The sequence below is a fragment of the Plectropomus leopardus genome, chromosome 2 (assembly GCF_008729295.1).
Source record: "Plectropomus leopardus isolate mb chromosome 2, YSFRI_Pleo_2.0, whole genome shotgun sequence".
Classification (NCBI taxonomy): domain Eukaryota; kingdom Metazoa; phylum Chordata; class Actinopteri; order Perciformes; family Serranidae; genus Plectropomus; species Plectropomus leopardus.
Genome location: NC_056464.1, coordinates 4938241 through 4962894, shown reverse-complemented (window position 1 = coordinate 4962894; position 24654 = coordinate 4938241). Strand labels below are relative to the sequence as shown.

General features: G+C 40.5%; 1 protein-coding gene across 3 annotated transcripts in view; it reads right to left on the bottom strand.

Annotated features, from left to right (window-relative positions):
- Window positions 1-24654, bottom strand: part of fhit (fragile histidine triad diadenosine triphosphatase) — a 401046-nt gene that overhangs the window by 202682 nt on the left and 173710 nt on the right. The window lies entirely within an intron of this gene.

The following is a 24654-nucleotide window of genomic DNA, read 5'->3' as shown; positions in this document are numbered from 1 at the left end:
GGGGAAGGAGCCTGAGCTGGTGCGCGAGGTTAAGAAGTTCCAACTAGATATAGTCGGCCTCACCTCGACGCAGGATCCTGACTGTTGTTTGTGCCTATGGTCCAAACAGCAGTTCAGAGAATCCACCCTTTTTGGAGTCCTTAGAGGGGGTGCTGGAGAGTGCTCCTTCTGGGGACTCCCTCGTTCTGCTGGGGGACTTCAACGCTCATGTTGGCAACGACAGTGAGACCTGGAGGGGCGTAATCGGGAGGAATGGCCTCCCCGATCTGAACCCGAGTGGTGTTTTGTTATTGGACTTCTGTGCTCACCACAGATTGTCCATAACGAACACCATGTTCAAGCATAAGGGTGTCCATATGCGCACTTGGCATCAGGACACCCTAGGCCGCAGCTCAATGATCGACTTTGTAGTCGTATCGTTGGACTTTCGGCCGTATGTCTTGGACACTCGGGTGAAGAGAGGGGCGGAGCTGTCAACCGACCACCACCTGGTGGTGAGTTGGCTCCGATGGTGGGGGAGGACGCCGGTCAGACCCGGCAGACCCAAACACATTGTGAGGGTCTGCTGGGAACGTCTGGCAGAGTCTCCTGTCAGAAGGAAGCTTCAACTCCCACCTCCTGGGAGAGCTTCGACCATGTTCCGGGGGAGGCTGGGGACATTGAGTCCGAGTGGGCCATGTTCCGTGCCTCCATTGCTGAGGCGGGAAGCGGTGCTCCGTCAACACTGTATATGGTGGGGATGGGTCGCTGCTGACCTCGACTCGGGACGTTGTGGATCGGTGGAAGGAATACTCAATCCCACCGACACACCTTCCGGTGAGGAAGCAGGGCCTGGGGACTCGGGGGTGGGCTCCCTTATCTCTGGGGCTGAGGTTACCGAGGTGGTCAAAAAGCTCCTCGGTGGCAGGGCCCCGGGAGTGGATGAGGTCAGCCCGGAGTTCCTCAAGGCCCTGGATGTTGTGGGGCTGTCGTGGCTGTCGCGAGAGAGGAGGGTCCGCCGGATAGTCGAACCCCGGATTCAGGAGGAGCAATGTGGTTTTCGCCCCGGTCGTGGAACTGTGGACCAGCTCTGGACCCTTGGCAGGGTAATTGAGGGTTCGTGGGAGTTTGCCCAACCAGTCCACATGTGTTTTGTGGACTTGGAGAAGGCATTCGACCATGTCCCTCGGGGAGTCCTGTGGGGGGTTCTCTGGGAATATGGGGTTTTGGACTCCCTGATACGGGCTGTCCGTTCCCTGTATGACCAGTGCCAGAGCTTGGTCCGCATTGCCGGCAGTAAGTCGAACTCATTTCCAGTGAGGGTTGGACTCCGCCAGGGCTGCCCTTTGTCACCGATTCTGTTCATAACTTTTATGGACAGAATTTCTAGGCGCAGCCAGGGTGTTGAGGGGGTCCGGTTTGGTGACCTCAGGATTGGGTCTCTGCTCTTTGCAGATGATGTGGTCCTGTTGGCTTCGTCAGGCCGTGACCTTCAGCTCTCACTGGATCGGTTTGCAGCCGAGTGTGAAGCGGCTGGGATGAGAATCAGCACCTCCAAATCTGAGACCATGGTTCTCAGCCTGAAAAGGGTGGTGTGCCCCTCCGGATCGGGGACGAAGTCCTGCCCCAAGTGGAGGAGTTTTAAGTACCTCGGGGTCTTGTTCACGAGTGAGGGAAGGATGGAGCAGGAGATCGACAGGCGGATCGGTGCAGCGTCTGCAGTAATGCGGACTCTGCATCGATCTGTCATGGTGAAGAGGGAGCTGAGCTGAAAAGCGAAGTTCTCGATTTACCGGTCGATCTTCGTTCCTACCCTCACCTATGGTCACGAGCTTTGGGTAGTGACCGAAAGAACAAGATCGCGGGTACAAGTACGAAATGAGTTGCCTCCGTAGGGTGGCTGGGCTCTCCCTTAGAGATAGGGTGAGAAGCTCGGTCATCCGGGAGGAGCTTGGAGTAGAGCCGCTGCTCCTCCGCGTTGAGAAGAGCCAGATGAGGTGGCTCGGGCATCTAATTAGGATGCCTCCAGGACGCCTCCCTGGTGAGGTGATCAGGGCACGTCCCACCAGTAGGAGGCCCGGGGAAGACCCAGGACACACTGGAGAGACTACGTCTCACAGCTGGCCTGGGAACGCCTCGGGGTCCCCCGGGAAGAGCTGGATGAAGCGGCCGGGGAGAGGGAAGTCTGGGCTTCCCTGCTTAGGTTGCTGCCCCCGCGACCCGACCCCGGATAAGCGGAAGAAAATGGATGGATGGATGGGTTTTCTGCCCAGATCACCACAGCTATGCCTCCTCAGGGGGGAATACAGTTGTACCTAATTTGAGTAAATGTTCATTTCAATTTTAATAACTGGATTGATAACATGTGCTCGGCTTATTCTTACGATGTTGGAAAGAGCCAAAAACCTTGACACTGAAAATGTGGAAAGAATAAATGACGGCAATATTTGCATGTGAAAAAAAAGAAGAAAAAAAAAAAGCTTGGAAAACTAAATTGGAAAAATCACTTTTCTAAGGAGCAATGGGACAGATTCAGCCGGTATATATTAGGAGATTGGATACTGATGTTGTCAGCTGTTGATGGGTTGTTTAGGCACAAACATATAATTGTACATGTTATGCATTTATGATGATTACTGCATTATTGCATTCAATTTGTGCTACACTTTTGTGAGTATTTTATTAGTATTTATTTTCCATGATTTATTTTATGTTTGTACATTACCATAAAAGACAATTAAAGTTTAAATTGTTCAAAAAAACAAAATACAATTTCAGCAACTGGATGGCGAACTTTATCTATGAGAGCCATACATCCTCCGAATGCCCAGTGTATCTAGTTTGTGGTTGTAAAGATTTACAAGTCAGTGCTTATCTTATCCTTTCTTTGGTCTTTTAATTAAACTTCATCAGTATCCTTGCTGAGCATAAAATTCAGCCTGCTCCAACCTCTAAATGATAGTAATGTTGACCGAAAAAAAACAGCATCCTAGCAGAGCAGAAGAGGTTAAAGTATACCCTCACCCAGCCTGCAAACTATTTCGCATATAGATTAATTTGCTTGGTTTGTGTTTGTGGAATATAAAAGCAGAGAATATTGCCCTCTACACAAATAAAAATTAGTTACACGTGCTCTCATAGTGTAAGAGGGTAAATACTCAGGAAAGAAGTGCAAACTTTGAATTTTTCATCTTCACAGAGTTATCACTGATACAAGAAGTGCTACAACTTAAAAATGGCACAAGGCGCTCGAGTCTCCCACACAGAATCAAAAAAAGGTTGTTTGACAGCCGGTCTTGAAAATGCTCAGGTGACTCTTTTTCATTGGCTTACAAATCTATATGTAGCACATGTACTGTAGGGGTTTGTACTCAGCCAGCCCCACCTACACAGATTAACACCAAACACACACCATGTTGTTCCATAATTTGTATGTGTTATGATAAAAGGCAGGGACAAATTAATAAAACTCACCTCACCTCACAGGTGTAATGGGGAAGGGAAACATAAGCAAGCAAGAAATTACAACACCTAATGCGTTTGATTTTAAGAATGTTCAAATTCATTGAAGAACCAATATGCCAACAGCAATTCAAAAGTTGGAGCAGCATGTCAAACGCTGCCTTCACGTGCTCCTCAGAAATATCTTATTTGCCGTATATCCAAGTTACGAGCACATGAACGGTCCTACAAAGTCAAAATTATGAGTGGGGATTTGGGAGATTTTGATGATACTCGAGTGTTGAGTTGCGATGTTTGCATGCTGTTTTAGGGCAGTAGAAATGGTGGAAAGCAAAGAAACAGTGCCAGCGACTGACAGTAAAAAAAAAAAAAAAAAAAAAAAAAAAATATATATATATAAAAAATATATATATATATATATATATATATTATATAATATATATATATATATATATATATATATTATAGAGAGAGAGAGAGAGAGAGAGAGAGAATTATTTTGTTTCTAGTAATTATCATTTACTTTTATAATTGCACATTTAGTATATGCATCTATTAACTGTAGCAAGCGAGCAAACTTTGAACTATAAAGCATGCCAGGTGAGTATATGGACATTTATAATGATGGTATTTTATAACATGAATTGCCGACTGGACGTCATAAATGCTTAAACATAGCACTTTTCTAGACTTTCGACCGCTCAAAGCACACACATAACATAACAACACTGGCGGTTGAAGCTAACCATTCATATGCACTCACATGTCATTGGAACAACCATTGGGAGCAATTTTGGGTTCAGTGTCTTGCCCAAGGATACATTGACATGATGTCTGGAAGAGCCAGGATCGAATCGCCTATATTCGTTTTAGAGGACGACCCACTCTTCCACCTGGGCCACAGCCACCCCACATTGATAATATATGAATTATATTTTAATATTGCTATTACTTTACTACATTCCTGTTTATACACACACACACACACACACACACACACACACACACACACACATATTACATTTGTTTATTCATTTTAATATAACTTACTTGAATTTATTATTTCATTTAAGTTATATTTTATCCCTTATTTTAACTTGCTCTATTTAATGTTGTCTTTTTGTTCCTTTTTTAAAAAAGTCTTTATATATTTTTAATTAGCATTGTTGAAGGGGACCAGGGACTTAAGATGTTTATTGCCAACAACAGCTTCTCTATAACTGTTGTGCATATGATAAATAAAGAACCTGAACTATGATACCCATGAGCCTCAGCTACTGTTGCTATGGAGAAGCCGCTTTGATACTCAAATCAAAGATGTGGTAAATTTAGAATGCTTCATGATTGCATTTTGTCGTGTTTTGCACAAACCAATAAGTAGCAGGTGATGTATTGACAAATCTGTGCTGTCTATGTGACATTCAGTCAAAACAGAGGACGAGAACAACCAGTACAGCTGCTGCTTATGATAACTCTTAGAGTGAATATATAAAAATGCTTGCTGTCATCCTTATGGCCATATTCCTGTCTCTGTTTCAATCAGGTAAACAGCTATCACTGACCGTTAACTCACACCATTCAAACTGCTAAACAATTGAGATGAGATGTGGACTATGGTATTTTCAGTTAGTTCTTCATCTTTTGCAACAATTACTGAACCTGGAGGATTTGATGTCCGTTCAAGCCTCGAAGTGCTTACCCATCTAACATTGTCTGGCAAGACAGACAGTCTGACTTTTAGATCCAGGAACCTGGATGCCCAAAATAACCACTTTGAGACTTTTTCAAAGCTTCATATTCACGTCGCAACATGTATAACCCTGGTTGATATATTAGGATTATTCTGTACTTACTACTTACACCTGTGTTCAGCAACCTTTTTTATATGAAGTGCCATTTCAAAATTTTTTATAATCCCTTGCTCCTCAAAATGCCCCTAGTTATCATTCTGTGTCACCTCTCTGAATTTGCACATTTTTTTGCACATCAGTGATGCAGTGCAGTGCTGTACTCTACATGAGTCTATTTTTTCCTCTGCAGCGGTTTGCAAAGTTTGAGTTGCCGGCTGCATAACTCATCAGTCAATGCGATCAGAGCTGATCAGAATAGATAGATAGATAGATAGATAGATAGATAGATAGATAGATTTTATTGTAAAATAAATCACAAATGCTGTGAAATTCTCCTTTGACAGTCTCAATACAATACACACAGTTCACATAAAAACTTATTATTACTAATTAAAACATCTTAAAAACGCACTTAATAATAATAAAATAAAACTAAATTCAAAGTCTTTTATGTTGTTCAGAGAGGTTATTGCAGAGGGGATGAAGGATTTCTTTAGATATTTTTCCAGGCTGGTGGTACCTGTAGCGTCTGCCTGATGGCACTAACTGGAAGGAGTGGTGGAGGGGGTGAGAAGGATCCTCAGTGATCAGGGTGGCCTTCCTGATCACTGAGCGGCTGTACTGTTCAGATAATGGTGTTTGGGGTGACCCGATTACTTTGCTGGCCTAATTCATAATGTGGGAGAGTTTCATTTTATGTTTGGTGGTGAAGAAGTTGTACCAGGATGAAATGCTGAAGGTGAGAATGGATTCAATAAGTGATCTGTAACCAGACTTAGGACTTTTCCATATCAGCAAGAATATTCTGAGTTTCCTCAATAGATGTAGGCGGTGTTGTGCTTTTTTGTACACAGAGGCAATTTGTTGTGTAAAGGACAGGCAGGTGTCTATTTCTGTTCCCAGGTATTTAAAGGACTGAACCTGCTCCACCAGCTGACCCTGGATACTGAGTGGTTGGAACAAAGGTGACAGGGCTTTTCTCTTCCCCCGCAGCATAGCTGCTTAGTTTTTGATGTAATGAGCTCCAGTGAGTTTTCACAGAATGTTTGGACCAGGTTGTTGACTATCTGCTGGTACTGGGACAGAGCATGGGTGTCAGTCAGGTGAGCCACCAGGGCCATGTCATTTGCGTACTTAAAAAGTGTCATTCCTCCACTGTTACAGGAGATGTTATTGGTGTAGACAGAGAAGAGGATGGTAGACAAAACTCAGCCCTGGGGGAGCCCTGTGTTTAAAGCCAGCATACTCGATTTAAAACCATTTAAAATGACCTGTTGTGGCCTGTCTTGTAAGTAACTCCTTGTCCATAGAATCAGTGTGGGGTGAACCTGAAGGTCAGAGAGGCAGTGCAGCAAGGTATCTGTGTGCACAGTATTAAAAGCAGAAGAGAAGTCCATGAATACATTCCTAGTGTGGGTCTAGTTTGTCGGACATCATGTTTGTCAGCTGGTCACACACTACCCTTCCATACATTTGCATTGTACAGATGTGAGAGCCACTGGCCTACAGTCCTTTAGGTCTTTGCATGTGTCTTTTTGGGTTCGGGGATTATGTTGGATTACTTCTAGTGGTTGGGGACACAGCTGGAGTCCAGAAGCTGCTGGAACGTCCTGGTGAGAACCCGACCTAGCTGGATGGAGCAGTCTTTGAGCACCCTGCCTCTGAGCCTGTCAGGGCCAGAAACCTTGTGCTGGTTTCACTCTGCGCAGAATGGAGGTCACCAGCTGTTCATCAACATTGAGGGTTCAGAGGTGAGGGCTGAGTGTTGGGCAGGTCCAAGTGGTTGATGTGCTTTGGTTGTTGAACTGGGTGAAGAATCTGTTTAACTGCTCTGCAAAGGAGGCAGGAACCAGGTATTCAGCCACTGTAGGTTTGTGGGCTCTGCCCATCATGGTGTTCAACCTCTGCTACGCCTACCTCACATTTCCAGAAGGTAATTTCTGCTCACCCTGTCCAAGTAGTCAACTTTAGCCAACTTCTCCTTCCTTCTGAATTCTTTCTCAAGTCCCCTCACCCTGAGCTTGTCACCTTGCAAAAAGGCCTTTTTCTTTTGGACCAGGAAGGTTTTCATGTCCTTGTTAATCCACTTTTGGGTGGATAGTTATTTGTTTGGTTGGGGTGACAGTGTTTTCACAGAATGAAATATATGAGGTCAATACATCTGTCAATATGTTAAGATCACCACCACAGCCATTAAAAAACAAATGCCAGTCTGTCAGCCCAAAACAGCCCTTTAATGTTTCAGCTGCATCATTATTCCAGACTCTGATGGTTTTTGTGATGGGTTCCCCTGTTTTCAGTTGTGTTCTATATTTTGGCAGTAGCAGGATGATATTGTGGTCAGAACAGCCGAGGGGTGGGCATGGTTTTGAAATGCAGGCATTAGGAATGTTGCCATAGCACAAGTCCAGCATATTTCTGCGTTCTGGTTGGAGTTGTGGCATACTGCTCCAAGTTGGGCAGATGTATGGTCATGTCACACCTGTTAAAATCCCCCACTAGGAACACTGGCTGCTTTCCAGTCTGAACGCCAGCTCTGTTATAACTGTCAGCGATGTGCTCAGCGGCTAGATTAAAATCAGGCCCTGGTACATACACTAAAATCACAGTAATCTGAGAGGACTCTCTGGTCAGATAATGTGGTCTGAAGGACACAGTCATTAGTTCGTAGTGTTTACAGCTCTCAGTCTCCCTCACTAAGGAGAAAATTTCAAAAATATTTACGGTATTACCAGAGCCGAGGTCATCAACTTTGCGTACGCCTGGGTATAACTTTTACGTACTGTTTGGAGCAGCTGCAAGCTGTAAAGTATCATTGGTAATGAAAGCAGCACACAACCAAAAAAGTGAAGAGGACGGCAGCGCGTCTTTTGTATCTCATTAAATGGATTGTTGGGGATTTTTGAAGTGGGCTGTATGAGATACTTATGTACAGTCAGTGTGTTACATAGGCTACAGTAGCTGGCCATCGGTGCACCCCCACTTTTCAAAAACAGAGGGGGCGTGCACTCCACAGGGGTTATTTTAAACATTTTTTAGCAAATTTAAAAAAGGCCTACCTAAAAAATATCAGAGTAAGTGGATGCTATATTTAGACTATTTTCACTATTTTACCTAACCGTCAGACAGTTCCTTCAGCACTAAATTTCTCATCCGCTGCCAGTGTTGTGCCACAAAGATATAGATGATACACAGACCATAGTGAATCACCACTGATAAAAAAATGTGTGAGAAACCCTGCTCTAAAACATATCAAAAAACTCTTCCATACTTATTGCTTATGTACCATTAGCTAAGCTATGGCGTGCCAAGAGTGGCACTCATGCCCAAGGTAACCCAGACTGTTTTCATTCTTAAGTCATCAAAATAACACCTCTTTGTCATTGCGTAAAATACCAACGTATAAAGTGACTTTTTGCAGTGGTATGATAGGCTGATGGGCAGCATCAGTTGATAACGTGGCTGGATGTAACCTGTGGTGGCCGTATGATACACTTCTGTACTATGTCAGGTTGAAGCGCTGCCAGTAATGAGATAATATAAGGAGCTGGAAGGTTCCAATAGGGTGGCTAGGGGGCGTGGTGGATGGGTCCAACAAACCCCAGACTTTCACCTGGGAACCCAATGTTTGCTTCTGTACATGTAAAGCCAAACCATGTTTTTTCCCAAACCTAACAACGTGCTTCCATTACCTAACCACCCTTGCCTTTGTAGCCAAATTCTAACCATGTGCTTTTGTTGATATCCAACCTAGAGCGAAATACATAGTCCAGTGGCAAAGCCGCCATATGTGACGACATGGGGTGAGAACGTGTTGGGAATACCTATAAGAGCATTGTCTTGCATAACATTTTACTTATTTATTATGACATGAAAATGCAATATAAAGACATTACAGTAATCTGATTCAACCGATTGTTCTCATTTTATGCATATTCCATGCCTAAACTTCTCTCATTGAACCTGAACAGCAACTACAGTAGCTCAAGTCCTCGCTCCTTTCCCATCTCTGGCTGAAGAGTTTAGGGCCAAACAAATGAACAATATTGATAATTTTTATTATACTGGCTCATATTGTTGTTGTTATTGTTAATACTGCTGCTTATTGAAAATGTACAATTGCCTTCGAAGGTTAAGTCAGACAAGATGACACTGTGTGAAGGATACAGCCAGCTGCCAAGTGTCATGCTTTACACTTACTTTTCAGGAAAATAGATATAAATATGAGGATATACTGATGTCCATTTCAGACAGTGAAGTCATGTTATTGGCTGTTGTGTAGATTACCCTGAACTGCTTGCTTAGGGGGCAGCCAAGATTCTTTTCTTTAGAGAACTTAACAACACAAAGCCATGCCATGGGCCTGCAGTGGCTACAGTGTTCATCATATCCCACCACCACACTATCTCTGAGCAGGACACAGACTGGAAACTCCCCAATGAGCAGGTCAGCGCATTGGATCAAAAGCACATGGGATCAGAAAGAACCAGCAGGAGAACCAATTTCTCTGTAGCGGCATGCTTTCTACTTCGCAATGATACAGTTGGTGGGTGTGGATTCGTAGAAAGAAAATAGGCTGTGCATGAACACAGAAAGGTCTTCCAATTTTCTCGAGTAAGTTCTGGAAAGACCTTACTTGACATTGCTGTTAAGTTTTTCCAAATGTATTTTTGTGGCTGTATTATAGGCTGAGTGCTATCTATTTCCATTTTTATGGAGAGTAGGAAGACATCTATATCTCCAACACTCACCAAAACAATGTAGGTTGAGATTTCCTACTATGGGAAGAATGTATTTTTGACTTTTGGGTGAACTGTCCCATTCAAAATCTGAGACAAAGACACTGAAGTAAACACAGAATTTGCACTCGTGCACATCACAATGAATTTGCACGGAAAACAGTGATCATTTGCCCCAGTGGAAGCTCTGTCCAGCTGGAATAATCTCACAATCAGCATCTGACATCAACTATGTAGTTTATACATTCCTGCAAACGTCGCCTCTGAACAGCAGAACTAAAGACTTCTCTTTGCTGATTGAGTCAACACAATCGACAGAGAGGGCTGGTTCGCTGGTGTGACTAACTACTTGCCCGGCGGGCAGAGGAGTAAGAGAGACTGGGTCATAGGGCTGGAGCTGGGGAGACAGATTACAAGCTCTCTGTGCACTGACACTATCAAAAGGACTCAATAACCCCAGGTCTTTCTGCTCGGCCGAATCTCCCTGCTGGTGACAGTTGACAAAGATGCTGCACAGACTGCTCACTCACTGTCTCGTTGATGATAGGAAGCCACAGAGCATGTCCGTCTGCCTTCGACAACACCGGACAGGGAGTTAAACAAGTACACCTGCAAGCATGGCTTATCCAGACACTCTTTATTAAATAATACCATGTTATTTAAATTAATTATTTGCCATTTAAAAATGCAAATTTGTTACCCGAACAAAAAACAAGACAACAGCAAGCTGATATCACTGCAATCTGCATGTAGTGTTACCCTGTTGCTACGATCAATGAGGTTATCTTCATTCTAACACAAACTGCTTAACTTTCTCACATACATCACCAATTAGAAGAGGTAATGGAAGGTTTGTCAGCCTGTTGTCAATCTAAAGTCATCAAATACCATTGCATTATCATTGATTTCAGCATAAAATACCAACGCCAAAAGCCACCTTTCCCAGCAGTGTCATATGTTGTCAGAACTTTCTAGTTGTTTGTTGTGTCTGGCCTGACTCTCTTTCCCCGTTTATATTCCCGAGGCCATGGACTGTCCTCGAATGCTGGGTTTATATTTCTTTGACCTTCTGTTTATTTCTGGAAATTGCAAAGCATTTTCCTAAGGGGAAACAAAGCTTTTAATTACTTTTATTTTTTTTTTACAGATGAGAAAAAATATATATTCCAAAGAAAATCAAGCCCCCACAAAGTACACTCGGGCATATTGCAGTCTTATGTATGATTAATCCCAGCTTCATGAAGAGGAAAGGTCTGCTGGCTGTTAGACTAATTTATGCAAAGAGAAATGTGATAGGCTTATGCTAATAACATAAGTATGTTGTATATGTGAGGAATATACTATGTCTACATATTTTTAGCATACTGCATCTGACATACAATGTATTGGGAGATGCTAAATACTTTTCTGGCATACTATGTAGTATGGTAGTATGGGTATTGGAACGCACAGTCACACCTGTGATTACCACCATCTTCCCCTTAATCAAGACATTTTTTTGTACCTAAACCTTGACATACTTTAACCAATGTGAAGTTGGATGAGGAAATGGTTATATTTGTGTTTACTATAGCAGTGGACAGTTCTGAAAGTTACCAACAAATGATGGACTGCCAAGGGTAGTACCAGACCAGAAAACACTCATTTGAGTTGCTAGTAAGTGCCAATGGCAAAGAACACGTTTTGTTGTTTAGTTTGGACTTGTTGAACTCTACCAAAAGCACTCTAAACTTGTATTTCACTGCAGGTTTCTTGACTTTATTTAGGTGCATATCATTGTGTTTTAAAGTAAGATTCAAATCAAGAAAGTTGTCATTGATTTTGGGATGTGTCTGTAGCTTTTCTCTAATACATAACTAACATGTACTGTGCATTCTGTGCTGTAATTATGTGGGATGTTACAAAGACTTACAAAGATACTTTAATATCCATTGACAAGGGAGAGGGCAGCAATTTTTTTTTAAATCAAGCATCCACAAAGACTACATGGATACATGGATTTGTTATATTAAAATGATTGTGTTGATGTATTATCGCACACTTTTCCAACACAATGGTGGCTCACTGTGCAGACAATGTTGCAGCAGCTCAAAACAGTACTACTACTTTACAACACAACAGTATGAAAAACAAAACCCTGCCTTTATTTAAGCTGCGTGTCTACTTATGAGCGTGTGTGAGTGAATGTCAAAGCCAGTTAGCTGTGAGACAGCTGCAAAGCAGCTCCAGTTGTTGCCATCGGTCGCTGTGAGTTAAGCCCAGAGCTCCACTGGAGGACAAGTTTGCGGAGCAGAAGCCAGTTCACATAAAGAAAAGAAGGTTAAAAGCAGGGAGGGCTCCTCCCAAGATACTCTGCTGACAGGCTGCAGAAAGAGAAGTAGGAAGCAGTAAACACACAGGCACGCACGCACGCACGCACACACACACACACACACACACACACAGAAACTACCAGAGGAGAGACTGATTTTCTTCCATACATGTAGACTAAAGAACCGACAAGTTATTGAGACCAGAAAATATATTGACACCAGAAAACACTGATAGGTAGATATTCGACAATGCTCTTTTTAAAAGAAAATATCAAGAACTTTATGGAGAGGTATAAGCCTGGGAACCTCCTGTTTTGTCAGATGTCTTGCCAGTCTGGACCACTTCAGTCTATTGACAACTATTTAGCCAATACGATGTCACTTGTTCAAAATACATATGAGGCATTTGAGAAGAAGACTGACAACTCACGCACTTAACTCAGAATAAGTGATGATGCCATTTTTGGCATTTGCTCTCTTACTGTGGCATAAACCCACCTTAGTAAAAATATTGGAAAAATTCCTTATTGGAAAATTCCTTAAAAAAGCATTATTAAGGAATTTTCCAAAACAACAAAGATGGCTGCAGCTGATGTAGAACTTTTTTTAAGTATTATTTTCAAATTCTAATGGCAAAACTGGCAACACTCAATCACAGTTATATTGATGCAACACTGTCACAGCTTATTTTTGCACGCTGTTATATATTTACCATTGTTTAGTGCTACATCACATGTATTGTTGCTTTGATTCAACAGAGTCTCACCAAAATTCACTCAAGTTCCCCCACCAATATATGCCAACAGTGGTTCACAAAGCCATTTCCTAATGCAGTGGAGGTACAGACAGATGGTAAATTAACTAAAAAGGCAAAACGAACGAGGAGACATTCAGAATCCGAATGCTTTCCTTATAGAACATGAGCTGTCACTGAATGATTCAGTGCTGTGAATCATATGCTATGGCCTTTACAGTTACCAGATCTTAACCCAGCTGAACACTTATAGGGGATTTTGCAGCCAACATTAGACAGTACTCTCAACATCCATCATCAAAACTGTCCCTCCCTCCAGCAGAGTTCCAGATATTCTCATTTAATTTGTCACCCATTTGCATGTTCTTATTTAACAACACACACACACACATAGGTGTTTTCAATTACTCTGGCTGATTAGAACATGACTCACATTGAAGCTGTGTTATGTTAGTAACAAGCGTTCTTATTTTAAGACAAACCATGATTTTTTTTTCTAAACTTAAAACAAAAGACTTCTGTTGCCTAAGCCTAGGAAAGTAAACTTAACCTATGTTGTAAGTTTATTTTGAAAAAGACTGAATGCATGTAATACGTTCTCTCATCCGAACTCAGTGACCTTCTGCATCTGTTTATGATGTTTCAGGTATCCTTCTGCATCAGCTGTTTGTGCTCCAGGATGCCATTACCAATGTGGTGGGTTGACCAGTGCATCCATATGTTTACACTACAGCAGACTGTCATGATGGTTAGTATTAGGCAGAAAAGTCACAGATAGTTAGGTTTAGGTAAAAGAGGTAGATGGTAAAGAGTAGAAACCCCCCCAAAAAAACTCACATGCACATGGAAAGCTAACTCCGGACTTCTGCAAGAAAGTCAGTTGTTTGCGGGACCCATCCAACTCTACAAACCCCCTGCCTTTAAGGGCATTTGTGCTCCTTATATTACATGGTTACCAGCAGTGTTGTTCTCAAGTGACACCGCCCATGCACGTTGCATTTGGATGCCCCCGATGCCATCCAGCTGTCCACCTAGATATAATAACAACTGGTTCTCTCTGACCGTACTTTCATCTGACGCTGTCCAGCCATGTCCCAGTTGGACACAGAAGGTGACTTTTAGGGGTCACACTCATTTGAAGGGTTCAGAGTGAGAACAGGCTGGAATAACCCACCTCACCCTTCCTTCGTCTTCCCCTGATTGGCTTACTCTGACATTCTTACCCTAACCCTAACCAGTCCAGCCAACAAAGACAACAAGTACTAGTCAATCATAGTGAGAGTCATTCCTTCACTATCCTATAATTTACAAAAATCACACCCCTGACCGTCCAAAACTAATGGATGAGGGTGACTAGCATGTCAGTTTTTGACGTGCAGGTCCACTGAAACAAATGATATCTAAGGAGTATGGATGAGAATGTTTTGATTATTTGTATAGTCTATGGCCTGACCTATTCAAATACCTCGTATCCCATGCACTAGGCAAGACAGTTGTTGGATAAGCAGAGACAAAGTAAGGTTTCTTCAGGACAACCTGGCCTCAACAAGTTTTTTTTCTTTTATTCATCAAAGTATGGAAAGAAGTACTGCACAAGTTTTGTCCATCAAAAACAAAAACTTCGGCAAAGCAAACCTCTAAACCAGCTGCATCACATTGTTAAACTCTTTAAAAAACAACCCTCCTCGCCTGTTATACTAACCATGATTGCTTTCAAATGGCAGTGCTGTTCCATCACCAACCTCCCGTGGACTTGACCTGAACAGACAAAACCAGAGACCCTTCGACAGCCCATTGGGAAGGTTGGCAGATGAGCACATTTAACAACCTCTAAATGTGGAAGAATTGCTCCTTCAGACCTGTTTATAGCCCAGTCCAGCTCATTAAAAAGCCTAATTATCTGCAGTGTTGTGTTCGGGGGGCTCACACATTCACTGCTGCGGATTTGCGAGTCTATGTTGAGCGCTCCCAGTCAGCGGGTTCATTATGATGACTAGAATAACCAACATCTAATTTGGGACTCCATTACAATGGCTGGTAGTGTTGGGACCCATCAGGAAGCTTATTTATTCAAGGTGGCGGCGGCAGCGGCGGCGGCGGCGGCGGCGGCGGCAGACTAATAGAATGTGCAGTAAGTATGGACCTCATGAATATAGTCATTTCTCTCATTCTTCATTTTTAATCACATCATTATAATTGTCTGTTTAATAAAAACCTGCATCCAGTGGGACCCTCTTGTATTTTCCCAATATTTGAAGCCAAGTTTTGAATTCCACATCTGACTGCACCCTATACTGCCTCTCCGTCTCTAAAAATATACCTCGCCGTGATTTGACAGAAACGCACTGCCTCTAAAGTCAAACAATAAACACACTTGTTTAGGGTAAATAATACTTTGATGAATCCTGTTTCCTGAGAGTAAAAGGTGATGTTCATTTTAGCAGCTATGAAGAGCAGCGCGGAATTAATGACAGCAAAGTGAACATCACAGCGCCGGTACCCGGAACACAATACAGGGCCACATCACTTCCAATTAAGATACACAGGCACAATCAGACATTTAATACATGCTTCATAAATGAATGGGCCGTGTAATTCGATGCAGTCCTCCTATTGATTTTACATCTCTGTGATGGCACTTTGATCAAAGGCGCGCTATGAGTATGTTGTCAGTTGGCGAGGATGGAGAAATATATTCACATGGAAAAGGGAGCAGAGGCAAGAGAAAAATTAGTCGTTAAATGAATCTGGAGTGATGGCATGATATTGCAGAGAAACCAAACCAATCACACAGTCACACAGTCCACGTTATACTTGGTCACCCAAAGGTCAAATCAACCTAAGCTTAAAGTATTTCACGAAAGTGATTAAAAAACTTTCATATTGCGTTACTAATACATGTCCGCTCCACTTAGGAAATTATAGGGATAGTTCAGATTTTGCATTAGGTATAGTCAGTGTCCAGTCAGTGTATAGTCACTGTATTATATGCAGTAAATGTCTGTCAGCACGCCCCCCTTTGGAGAAGCAGGCAAGGCACCTAAAAAAATAATCCTACCTTAAAAAAAACAAAAACATGACAGCAAAGTGAATTTAAATAACTAATAATAATAATAATAATAATAATAATAATAATAATAACAACAATAATAAAACAACAACAACAATAATAATAATAATAATAAACAATAATAATAATAATAATAATAATAATAATAATAATAATAATAATAATAATAATAATAATAATAATAATAATAATAATATTTTTACTGCCTCACTTGCTTACAAAAGGCAACTGAGGCTGGTTACATCCATATATGGCAACTACAAAGCTATAAGACCAATTTTACCCTGCAAATGCAGGAGGCCTTCCACACCACAGGGACCCAGTGACTGTATTTGCTCGTAATGTTAACTGGTTTCAATGTGTGGGCTAAGTTTTCTGAATTTCCAAGTATACAGAGGGTGTCAAAAATACATTCAAAGGCTAAAAGTAACTGAATGGTGCAGTGGAGCTCAAGTAAATAAATGAGTCTTATAAAGTTAAATAAAGTATTGTGCTAAAAGTTAAATAACGTACTGCGAAAACAGTTAAAGCACTTTTACAAATGTTCGATAAAATACTGCTGTAAAAGTTGAAATACTTTCATAAAAGTTAGACAAAGCTTTGTTATTAAAGTTAAAATGCTGTTCAAATGAATTTTAATAAAGTACTGTTAAAATAAAGTTTTAGAATTGTTAAAATACAATACATGTGGTGATAACTAATAACAAATTGCAAAACAGAAATGCCAAAATATTTTAGGTAATTTATAAACAGTTCTACAATTACATAGTTTGTCCAGAAGCGAGCACAGACAAGTTTATTTATAAACTATGCTCACTACACTTTGCAACTATTATACATAATAGCCTAATGTAAGACATCATCAAAGATGTTTCTTCATCCTTTATGTGAGATGCTCCATTATATTATGACTCTCAAAACTGAAATTCTTAAAAAAATCCAGTATGTGTTGGACTTTCGCACCCAACAGCACTCTCAAATCTTTAAATTTGCAGGATGCAAAGGTTTTAGCTTAAAGTGTTTTGTGATTCAAAAGTGATAAAACGGGGTAACATTCTGCTTGTGGCCCTTAATTGTCTTGTGCTAGCCTTATCTCTCACATCACATGTATCACGAGCCCGCCTTTTAACTCAAGGGCATCACATGACACACAACCCTGTGTGCAAAGCACAGCCAGACAGATGATCTCTCCTGTAAATGTCACATTTTCCATATGAGCAAGTCAGAAAATGTTTACTGTCTCGGCTGCACAGAGCAGAGGACATGAAAGGAGGAAGGGGGGCGGGAGGGGACGGGTGGACTCATCCCTCCTCTGCAACTGGGAATAAATACTTCCAGCAGTGTGACTGCTTTTCATGACTATAGAGATGACTCTTTTTGTCTGCTGGCAAGGTATCCCCCAACACAATTTCTCAATTATGCTGAAAATGTGAAAAATAAGAAATAAATGCAGTGGTGTAAACAGGCGGCGCTGGCCAAGCACATAATGGATGGAGCAGCGAACACAGGCGTCCTGTGGAGCCAAGTACGAGAAACAGCAGCGAGCCGCTGGCCAGAAGAAACCGACTGTAAAACAACACACTCCCTCAGCCATGGATGAACTTTTCACATTCAATTATTTATGTGTGAAAATCTAAATTTGAGGCTTATAAATCACCACATAGAGGCAGAGTGGAATACAGTAAATACACTGACATACTCAGTACTGACCACACAACTAGACATACAGCAGGGCTTTGAGCTAGTAGCATGCTTACAATAAAAATGTCGCCAAGCCCGTTTTTAGCAGGCATGATGTTCACCATGGTATGGACCTTAAAAATTAGTAAATCAACAGAAATCAATCAAAAAATGTGATAATCTACCAACTGTTTATATTCATTTTGCATCAAAATGTTAATCTAGTGTTTCCAGCTTCTGAAAGATGAAGGTTTTGTGGAACGTTCTTTGTTTTCTATGAAAATAAATTTTTAAAAAATTAGATCTGGGACTGTTGGTCATACATGAATGCATTTTCACTATCTGAAATGTAACTTAAATTAAGAAGCCACTTTCGAACCTTAGATCCTCAGGAGGGGTCTGTTCCAAAGTCGAGGCTTAAAACTAAAGGTGACTGTGCCATCAGGGCCCCTCAGCTTTTGAACCACCTGCTTGAAGAGATAGCCTTGCTTAGTCAGTGACTTCTTTTTAATCATTTCTTAAAACCCATTTTTACAGACTTGCTTTCATATGATGTTGTCTTTTTTTTATTTATTTTTTTTTTTTTTGTTGTAATTTTTACGTTTTATTATTGTATTGAAAATTTGTGGTTTTTGGTTGATTTCTTTGAATTATTTTATATCGACATTTTACATCTTGTATCTTGTTTAATCTGTCCTCTGGCTTTAACCCAACAAATATGAAATGAAGCAGAAATTTCCCATAAAAAAAAAAAAACACAAACAAAAAACCATATATATATATATATATATATATATATATATATATATATATATATATATATATATATATATATATATATATATATATATATATATTTGAGTTTTTGGACTTTTGACTCTGAAGTTATGGATGTAATAACGGATGTTAGATAACTTTTCAGCCCTCATCAGCAGGGTGCATGGCTGGTTAAATTTAAGTCATTTTAATTACTTAATAGGTCTACCTACATTTTTCTATGAAAAAAGTATTAGTACGCGGATATCATATTAATAGTAACACTGAGCTTAGTAGGCATATTTGTGTTGATATGTGCAGGTTTTTATTCAGTGTGGGAAATCCCTCGACTGAAGTGCCTGGGTCCTAACAACATCACTGCCACCCCAAAGTTTAACACTCTTTCGCATTGTATTGCTTTAATGAGACCGTAAAATAAAGACTGAAAAACCTTTTCAGGTTGATCTGCATATCACTTATGTTTTGGTTCTTGCAAACTTTATATCTCACAGGCCCACCTGAATTAATATTTCAGGCTAGGCTACATCCTGGAAGCAACACATTAGGCTTCCAAATATTACCAGTAGTGTTTCAGGATTGGGGGGGGGGGGCTTCTTCTTTAACTTTAGGGGGGCATACAACCCAACGCCAAACAATTAATTAATCTTAAAATTAACATACAAATTAATTAATCACAAAATGGTGAGTGATCACATTTTCAGGTATTTATTTCTAACCACAGTATTAGACACATTAATTTTTTTATGACACTGCAGAAAAAGTCAAGGGATCACCAATGTTATTACAATTCATCCGGATAACATGATCGTCTGTACCAAATTTCATGGCAATCCATCCAACACATGGTTCATCAGATGGCCTTTTTGTCACCTCGGAGCCTCCATACACCACAGAACAAAGAAAAACAACAAAAGTCCTTAATTTCCTGCACAATTTTGTCATTGTCAGGGTTTTTTTTTTTTTAGATCGGTGCTTCAAATAGCATCGAGGTATGAATGTGTAAATTATCTGCTCAGTGTAGAGTCAGATCTACACAGCTCATATGCAGCTCAGAGGAAATTGAAGGTGGCAGTGCTGACACACAACTTTGCAACATCCGAGCAAGTCTGAATCTTCAGATATCACACGCAGACTGGTGACTGCTTTCGCCTGCAGACAGATAACCAGCTGCTGCTTCACGGCTCCGCGCTGCTTCCTGTGCGCTCGGTTTCATGTGGAATTTTGTGTGCAAGATTTTTTTAAAAAACATATTAAAACAAATCTTAAGATCTTAATAACCTTGAACATGACAATAGATCATAACTTGCTTCCTTTCTCTCGCAGCTTCAACTCCGATCCAAAAGATTAATATGTTTCGACTGCATATGGGCCTTATTATCCACTCAGAAGTTGCCTTATATCTTTTAATAAAACAGAGAAATGCACAGAAAAACATTATCTATACTAGCTTAGAAATTATATACATATTACATACATATTATGACATATACCACAATACCTTGATTGTTTTTAAATGTGCTGTATAAATAAATTTGACCTTGACCCTTAAATACTTGTTCGCAATATCTATAAAAAGAAATTCTAAATAGTAGAGATTTAGGTGCTAACATATTATAGAAATCAAATATCTGATCTAATATTCTTATTAAATAATTAGAGCTGTCAGCGTTAATGTGTTAATCGCTAATTATTTATGATGAAAGCAGTAATATTTCAATTTATTTATCTTTATTTAAATCTTTTTGGGCTTTTTTTTGGTTTCCTTTCTCTTTTTGCCTTCTTTCTTTTCTCAACGATTACACAACAATTTACGTATGAAACCATGTGCACGTGGTATATGTCCAGCTGTGTGTAGATAAAATGCATGTTTATATCCTCATTTCCCCCCTACAAACACTCATCACCCCGATCTGTATTCACTGCTTTGTTTCACTGTCTTTAGTCTCATTGTATGTCTCTCTTGACTGTTTCTATGTCATTGTTCTTGTTTCGCTCATTCTGATTTCACTGCATTTCACAAAAAAAAAAAAGAAATACATTAATCACGATGCAATTAAAATCCACTCATAATGATTTATTTCTATTAATCGTGTTCATCACCTGCCAACTTTTCGGTCTTTAAGAGGCTGTACCGGATTGAGTTTTAAAGCAAGAGTGATGACATGGGTTTCATCTGAAACAAGAAGACCTGAGAAATACCACGTCATACTAGATTGTCAGAGAGGGGTCTAATTAACGCTCCAAAGTCAGGTTAAATTTTGGTGATGGAGAAATGGCATGGTCAGGGGTCCTTAAACGTCTGACCTCAAGACATCAGAATGAAAATGGGTTCTATGGGTACCAATGAGTCTCCCCCTTTACTGACATGCCCACTTTATGCTCAATCTAAAAATTAACTCAGGGGACCTATCACCACTACTTAATTAAATGTGTGGTAGCAGGATAAAAATTCTAATTTATTTATTTAAACACGCCTTTTGAGTTGCAAACATTATTTTGATGAGTTGTGTTGACATGACAGTGTTTGTAATTACATCAACCTAATACTGTGTACTGTGTTAACCTGAAATTTTTGCATTGATTCATTTAAAACAAAATTCAAGTTGTAGTAAGGTAATGAAAGTTGCCTATTAATGTCACACCACCTGCAGTTCAAGATTTCAAGTCCCTTGCTCTGAATACATAACATGCCTGGAGAAATTCAGACAGTTTCGTTGGGGACCTGCAGGCCAAACAACTACAACAAAAATGACATTTTTTTACCTAAAAACTCATGCTATGAATTATTAAGTAAGCTCTCCTTAATAATACATTTAGTTGGTGAAGAAAAGCCAATTCTCCTAACTTATAGTAGTGTGTGTTCATTGCATTCAAGACAATCTTGCTTCATCTTGTCAATATGCACTTCAGAACTGTTGTTTAATGCAAGATAATGGAATTTTAAAAATGTGGTTAAAAAATGCAATTAATAGCGATTAACTATTGAAATTCTGCAAATAATTTCAGTGCAAAAACTTGACTTTGACAGTCCAAAAAAGAAAAATAATTCTGTTCACCTTGCATTTTGAATGTCCTATTTTTAACTTGTCAATGCCGCTCATTGACAAATATTTTTTACCTCACTTTTTGCAAATATCACCGATCCTGTCACTAAAGAAAAGTGAAGCTGGAGCAAACACGAGCAGACTAAACAGTGGGATGCCTCCTGTATAAAATGTTTTAAATGGAATTCAAAGTTTAGACCTCTATCTATGGGTCTATCCTTTGGGGAAGATGAATGTGATCACAAATGTTCATATCAGTCTGCTGATTAAACGGGGATGCATTATGGTAGCAAGTGTTGACGGACCAAACAAACTGCTCCTTGCAACTGATGTTGACTGAAACAGAAATCAACTCAAAGTCAGACGAAAGTATGAAATGTAAAAAAAATGGCAATTCAGGCTAGCTAAGTGAGCCAGACACAGACCAGAAAACCACTCTAAAAATGCAATATCCAACCCTTTCACCGTGTCTTTCCAACCGACAGTATTAATTTGATTGTATCACTTCTGTTTTCCGAAGTGTTTATGTCCACGAAGCACCTTCATTTTCTGAAGTCCTTTCAAAGCAGTACACTTCGACCTTACTGTGGCAGTGACAGATCGCTGCTTAAAAAATTACATGCAAACGGAATTCATGTCAAAAAGCATCATTGCTCTTAATTACTTAATATTACATCTAGCTGGCTTATGGAGCCTGCCTGCACTAATTATTCCAGCAAAATGAGGTTTCTTTTTTGTCCTGTGAGGAAAAAATTATTCCAGTTTTTTGTGTCACTCAAGTGTGTTTGCGGGTTGTGTGTTTTTTTGTGTTTTGGGGTTAGTTACCATCTCATTTCCTCCCGTGTTTGTGTCTGTGTGTTTTCATTTTGGTTCTCCATGATGTGACTGTGTTTTCTGCTCCTCCTCCTCCTCCTCCCTGCACATCACTCTCCTCTCCGGCTCCCTCAGACAGATGTCATTGCTGCTTGGCGAATGATTCACAGTGCCCACACCAGGGAGCTCATGTGTGGAAATGGCAATAATGAATTTACGAGCGCTAACTGTGTCTCTGCTACTTGTAAATTCTAATTCTCCAAAAGATATACACTCTGACCCCGACCACCACCCTCGCTGGTTTTGATTAATATCAGGGGCTGAATACGACATGAGACAGCGCTGATTATTTTATTCTTTTAGGCTCGGGTGGAGCCGAAGGCAGTTACAGCTGAATTAGACTAATGTTTTGACACACGGCTGCTGAAGAATAGGAAGATGGAAGCAGGGAGGCAATGGCCCCTGTACAGATGGGCTGAAAGATTGCGGGAAGACAGCACGACTCCCATAGGCAATCATCAGCTGGATGTGTGGTAAAGAAGCTCCGAGGATATGTCAAGTTAATGTAGCAGCATAGCATGGGAGGATAATAGATCTCATCTAGCAAAGCAACGACTTAAGTGACCCATATGAATTCCAGTCACATTCATCAGAATGCTAAAGTGACCCCTGGTTTTCTTTCTGTGGCTTTTGTTTAGTTTGAGTTGATTTTGATTTGATTTTTTTGCCACAGACTGCACCCATGGAGAAACATGAAAGCTGGGACTGAGACAGAGCTGAGGCTGAGTTATGGCATGTCAACACTGAAGGTGGTTTTCAGCAGTGCGTCTCCCCAATGTGTGATGACAATAACGTTGTCCACAGAGGCTGCGTGATGGCTCGCCTTTGACATGTGTTTTTGACGTGTTAATGTGACCAAAAGCATATTTTTATGTTTCAACAAGTTTTTTTTAGGTTTGCATTCAGGGATTGTGTGTTGCACTCTGAGACAAGCAAACATGCAAAGTTATCTATTTAAGCTGCTTCAAGGTTCAAGTTATGTGGGAGCCAGTGAGAGCTGAGATCTCATGAAAGCAGTAAAATTACACATCTGTGGAGGCTGATAACACATTACTTACAACTGTTATTTTAGGGCTTGATCAGTTTGTGTATTCATGCCAAATTATCACGGTTTGGGGATCATGGTCATGGTATGTAGAATGATGCATATAATCTGCAATAAAAGTTCACAAGCGTGAGTTCCGCCCAGATACATTTAGCTGTGTCACACCCTGATGGCACAAGTGATTTGGCATGAGAGTCAGTTGAACTATGGCGAGCACAAATGGAATGCAAGAGCTGGAAATCCCACCTGCAGGTTCCAGGTCAACAACGTCAGCACCAGAGAGTGAGTCTGAATGTGTCTGCCTCCACTATTGTAAGGTCTGTGAGCAGAAGCACAATTTTGGCAGCATCACCCAGATGTGCCTGTTACTGGGGTGATACATGTTTAGGTGCTTTGACTGTTTAAATATAGTTAAGGTGGAACTAAAAAAAAACTCTCCTGATGCACATTTTATTTTTAGTATTCTTTGTATTGTGGTATTTTTCTATTTCAGAGCATAAAGAGGTTTTCAGATCACCTGTCTTTCTCTCCCCCTCACAACCCTAAACATAAGGACAACAATTGTTCTTAACTTAGTTATTTAAAAAATTAGAGTTAGTTCTTTTTTTATTTTTTTGGAGAGCCCCACAAAGCCCTGTCATGCTTATGTTCATTTCATTGGCTTTTAAAGCAGTACTGCTGGTCTGAAAACAGCTTGAGATGTTGAAGATATGGCAGTGATGACTTGTGGTCATGGACAACGAAAACGACTACTGGCTGTTTTTACAATAATAGAAGGTACACAAACTTAAGGCTCCAGGACCGAAATCAAATATATAATACTCCTATTCACTTTCCTGAACTGACGAAAGAGCACCCCACAACTTCCTGTTCAGCACTGAACATAAACATACCATTGTTTGTTTAAAAAAAGTCTAAAATTAGCCTATAGTGGGCAGTGTCAAGGGAAACATTGGGTCCAATATCATCTCAGAAACAAGGGAAGGTCTCTGCTACAGTATAACTCATTCAAATCATTCTCCTTTTGACTACAAATCCAATTACCCTGTACATATGGAATAATTATTGA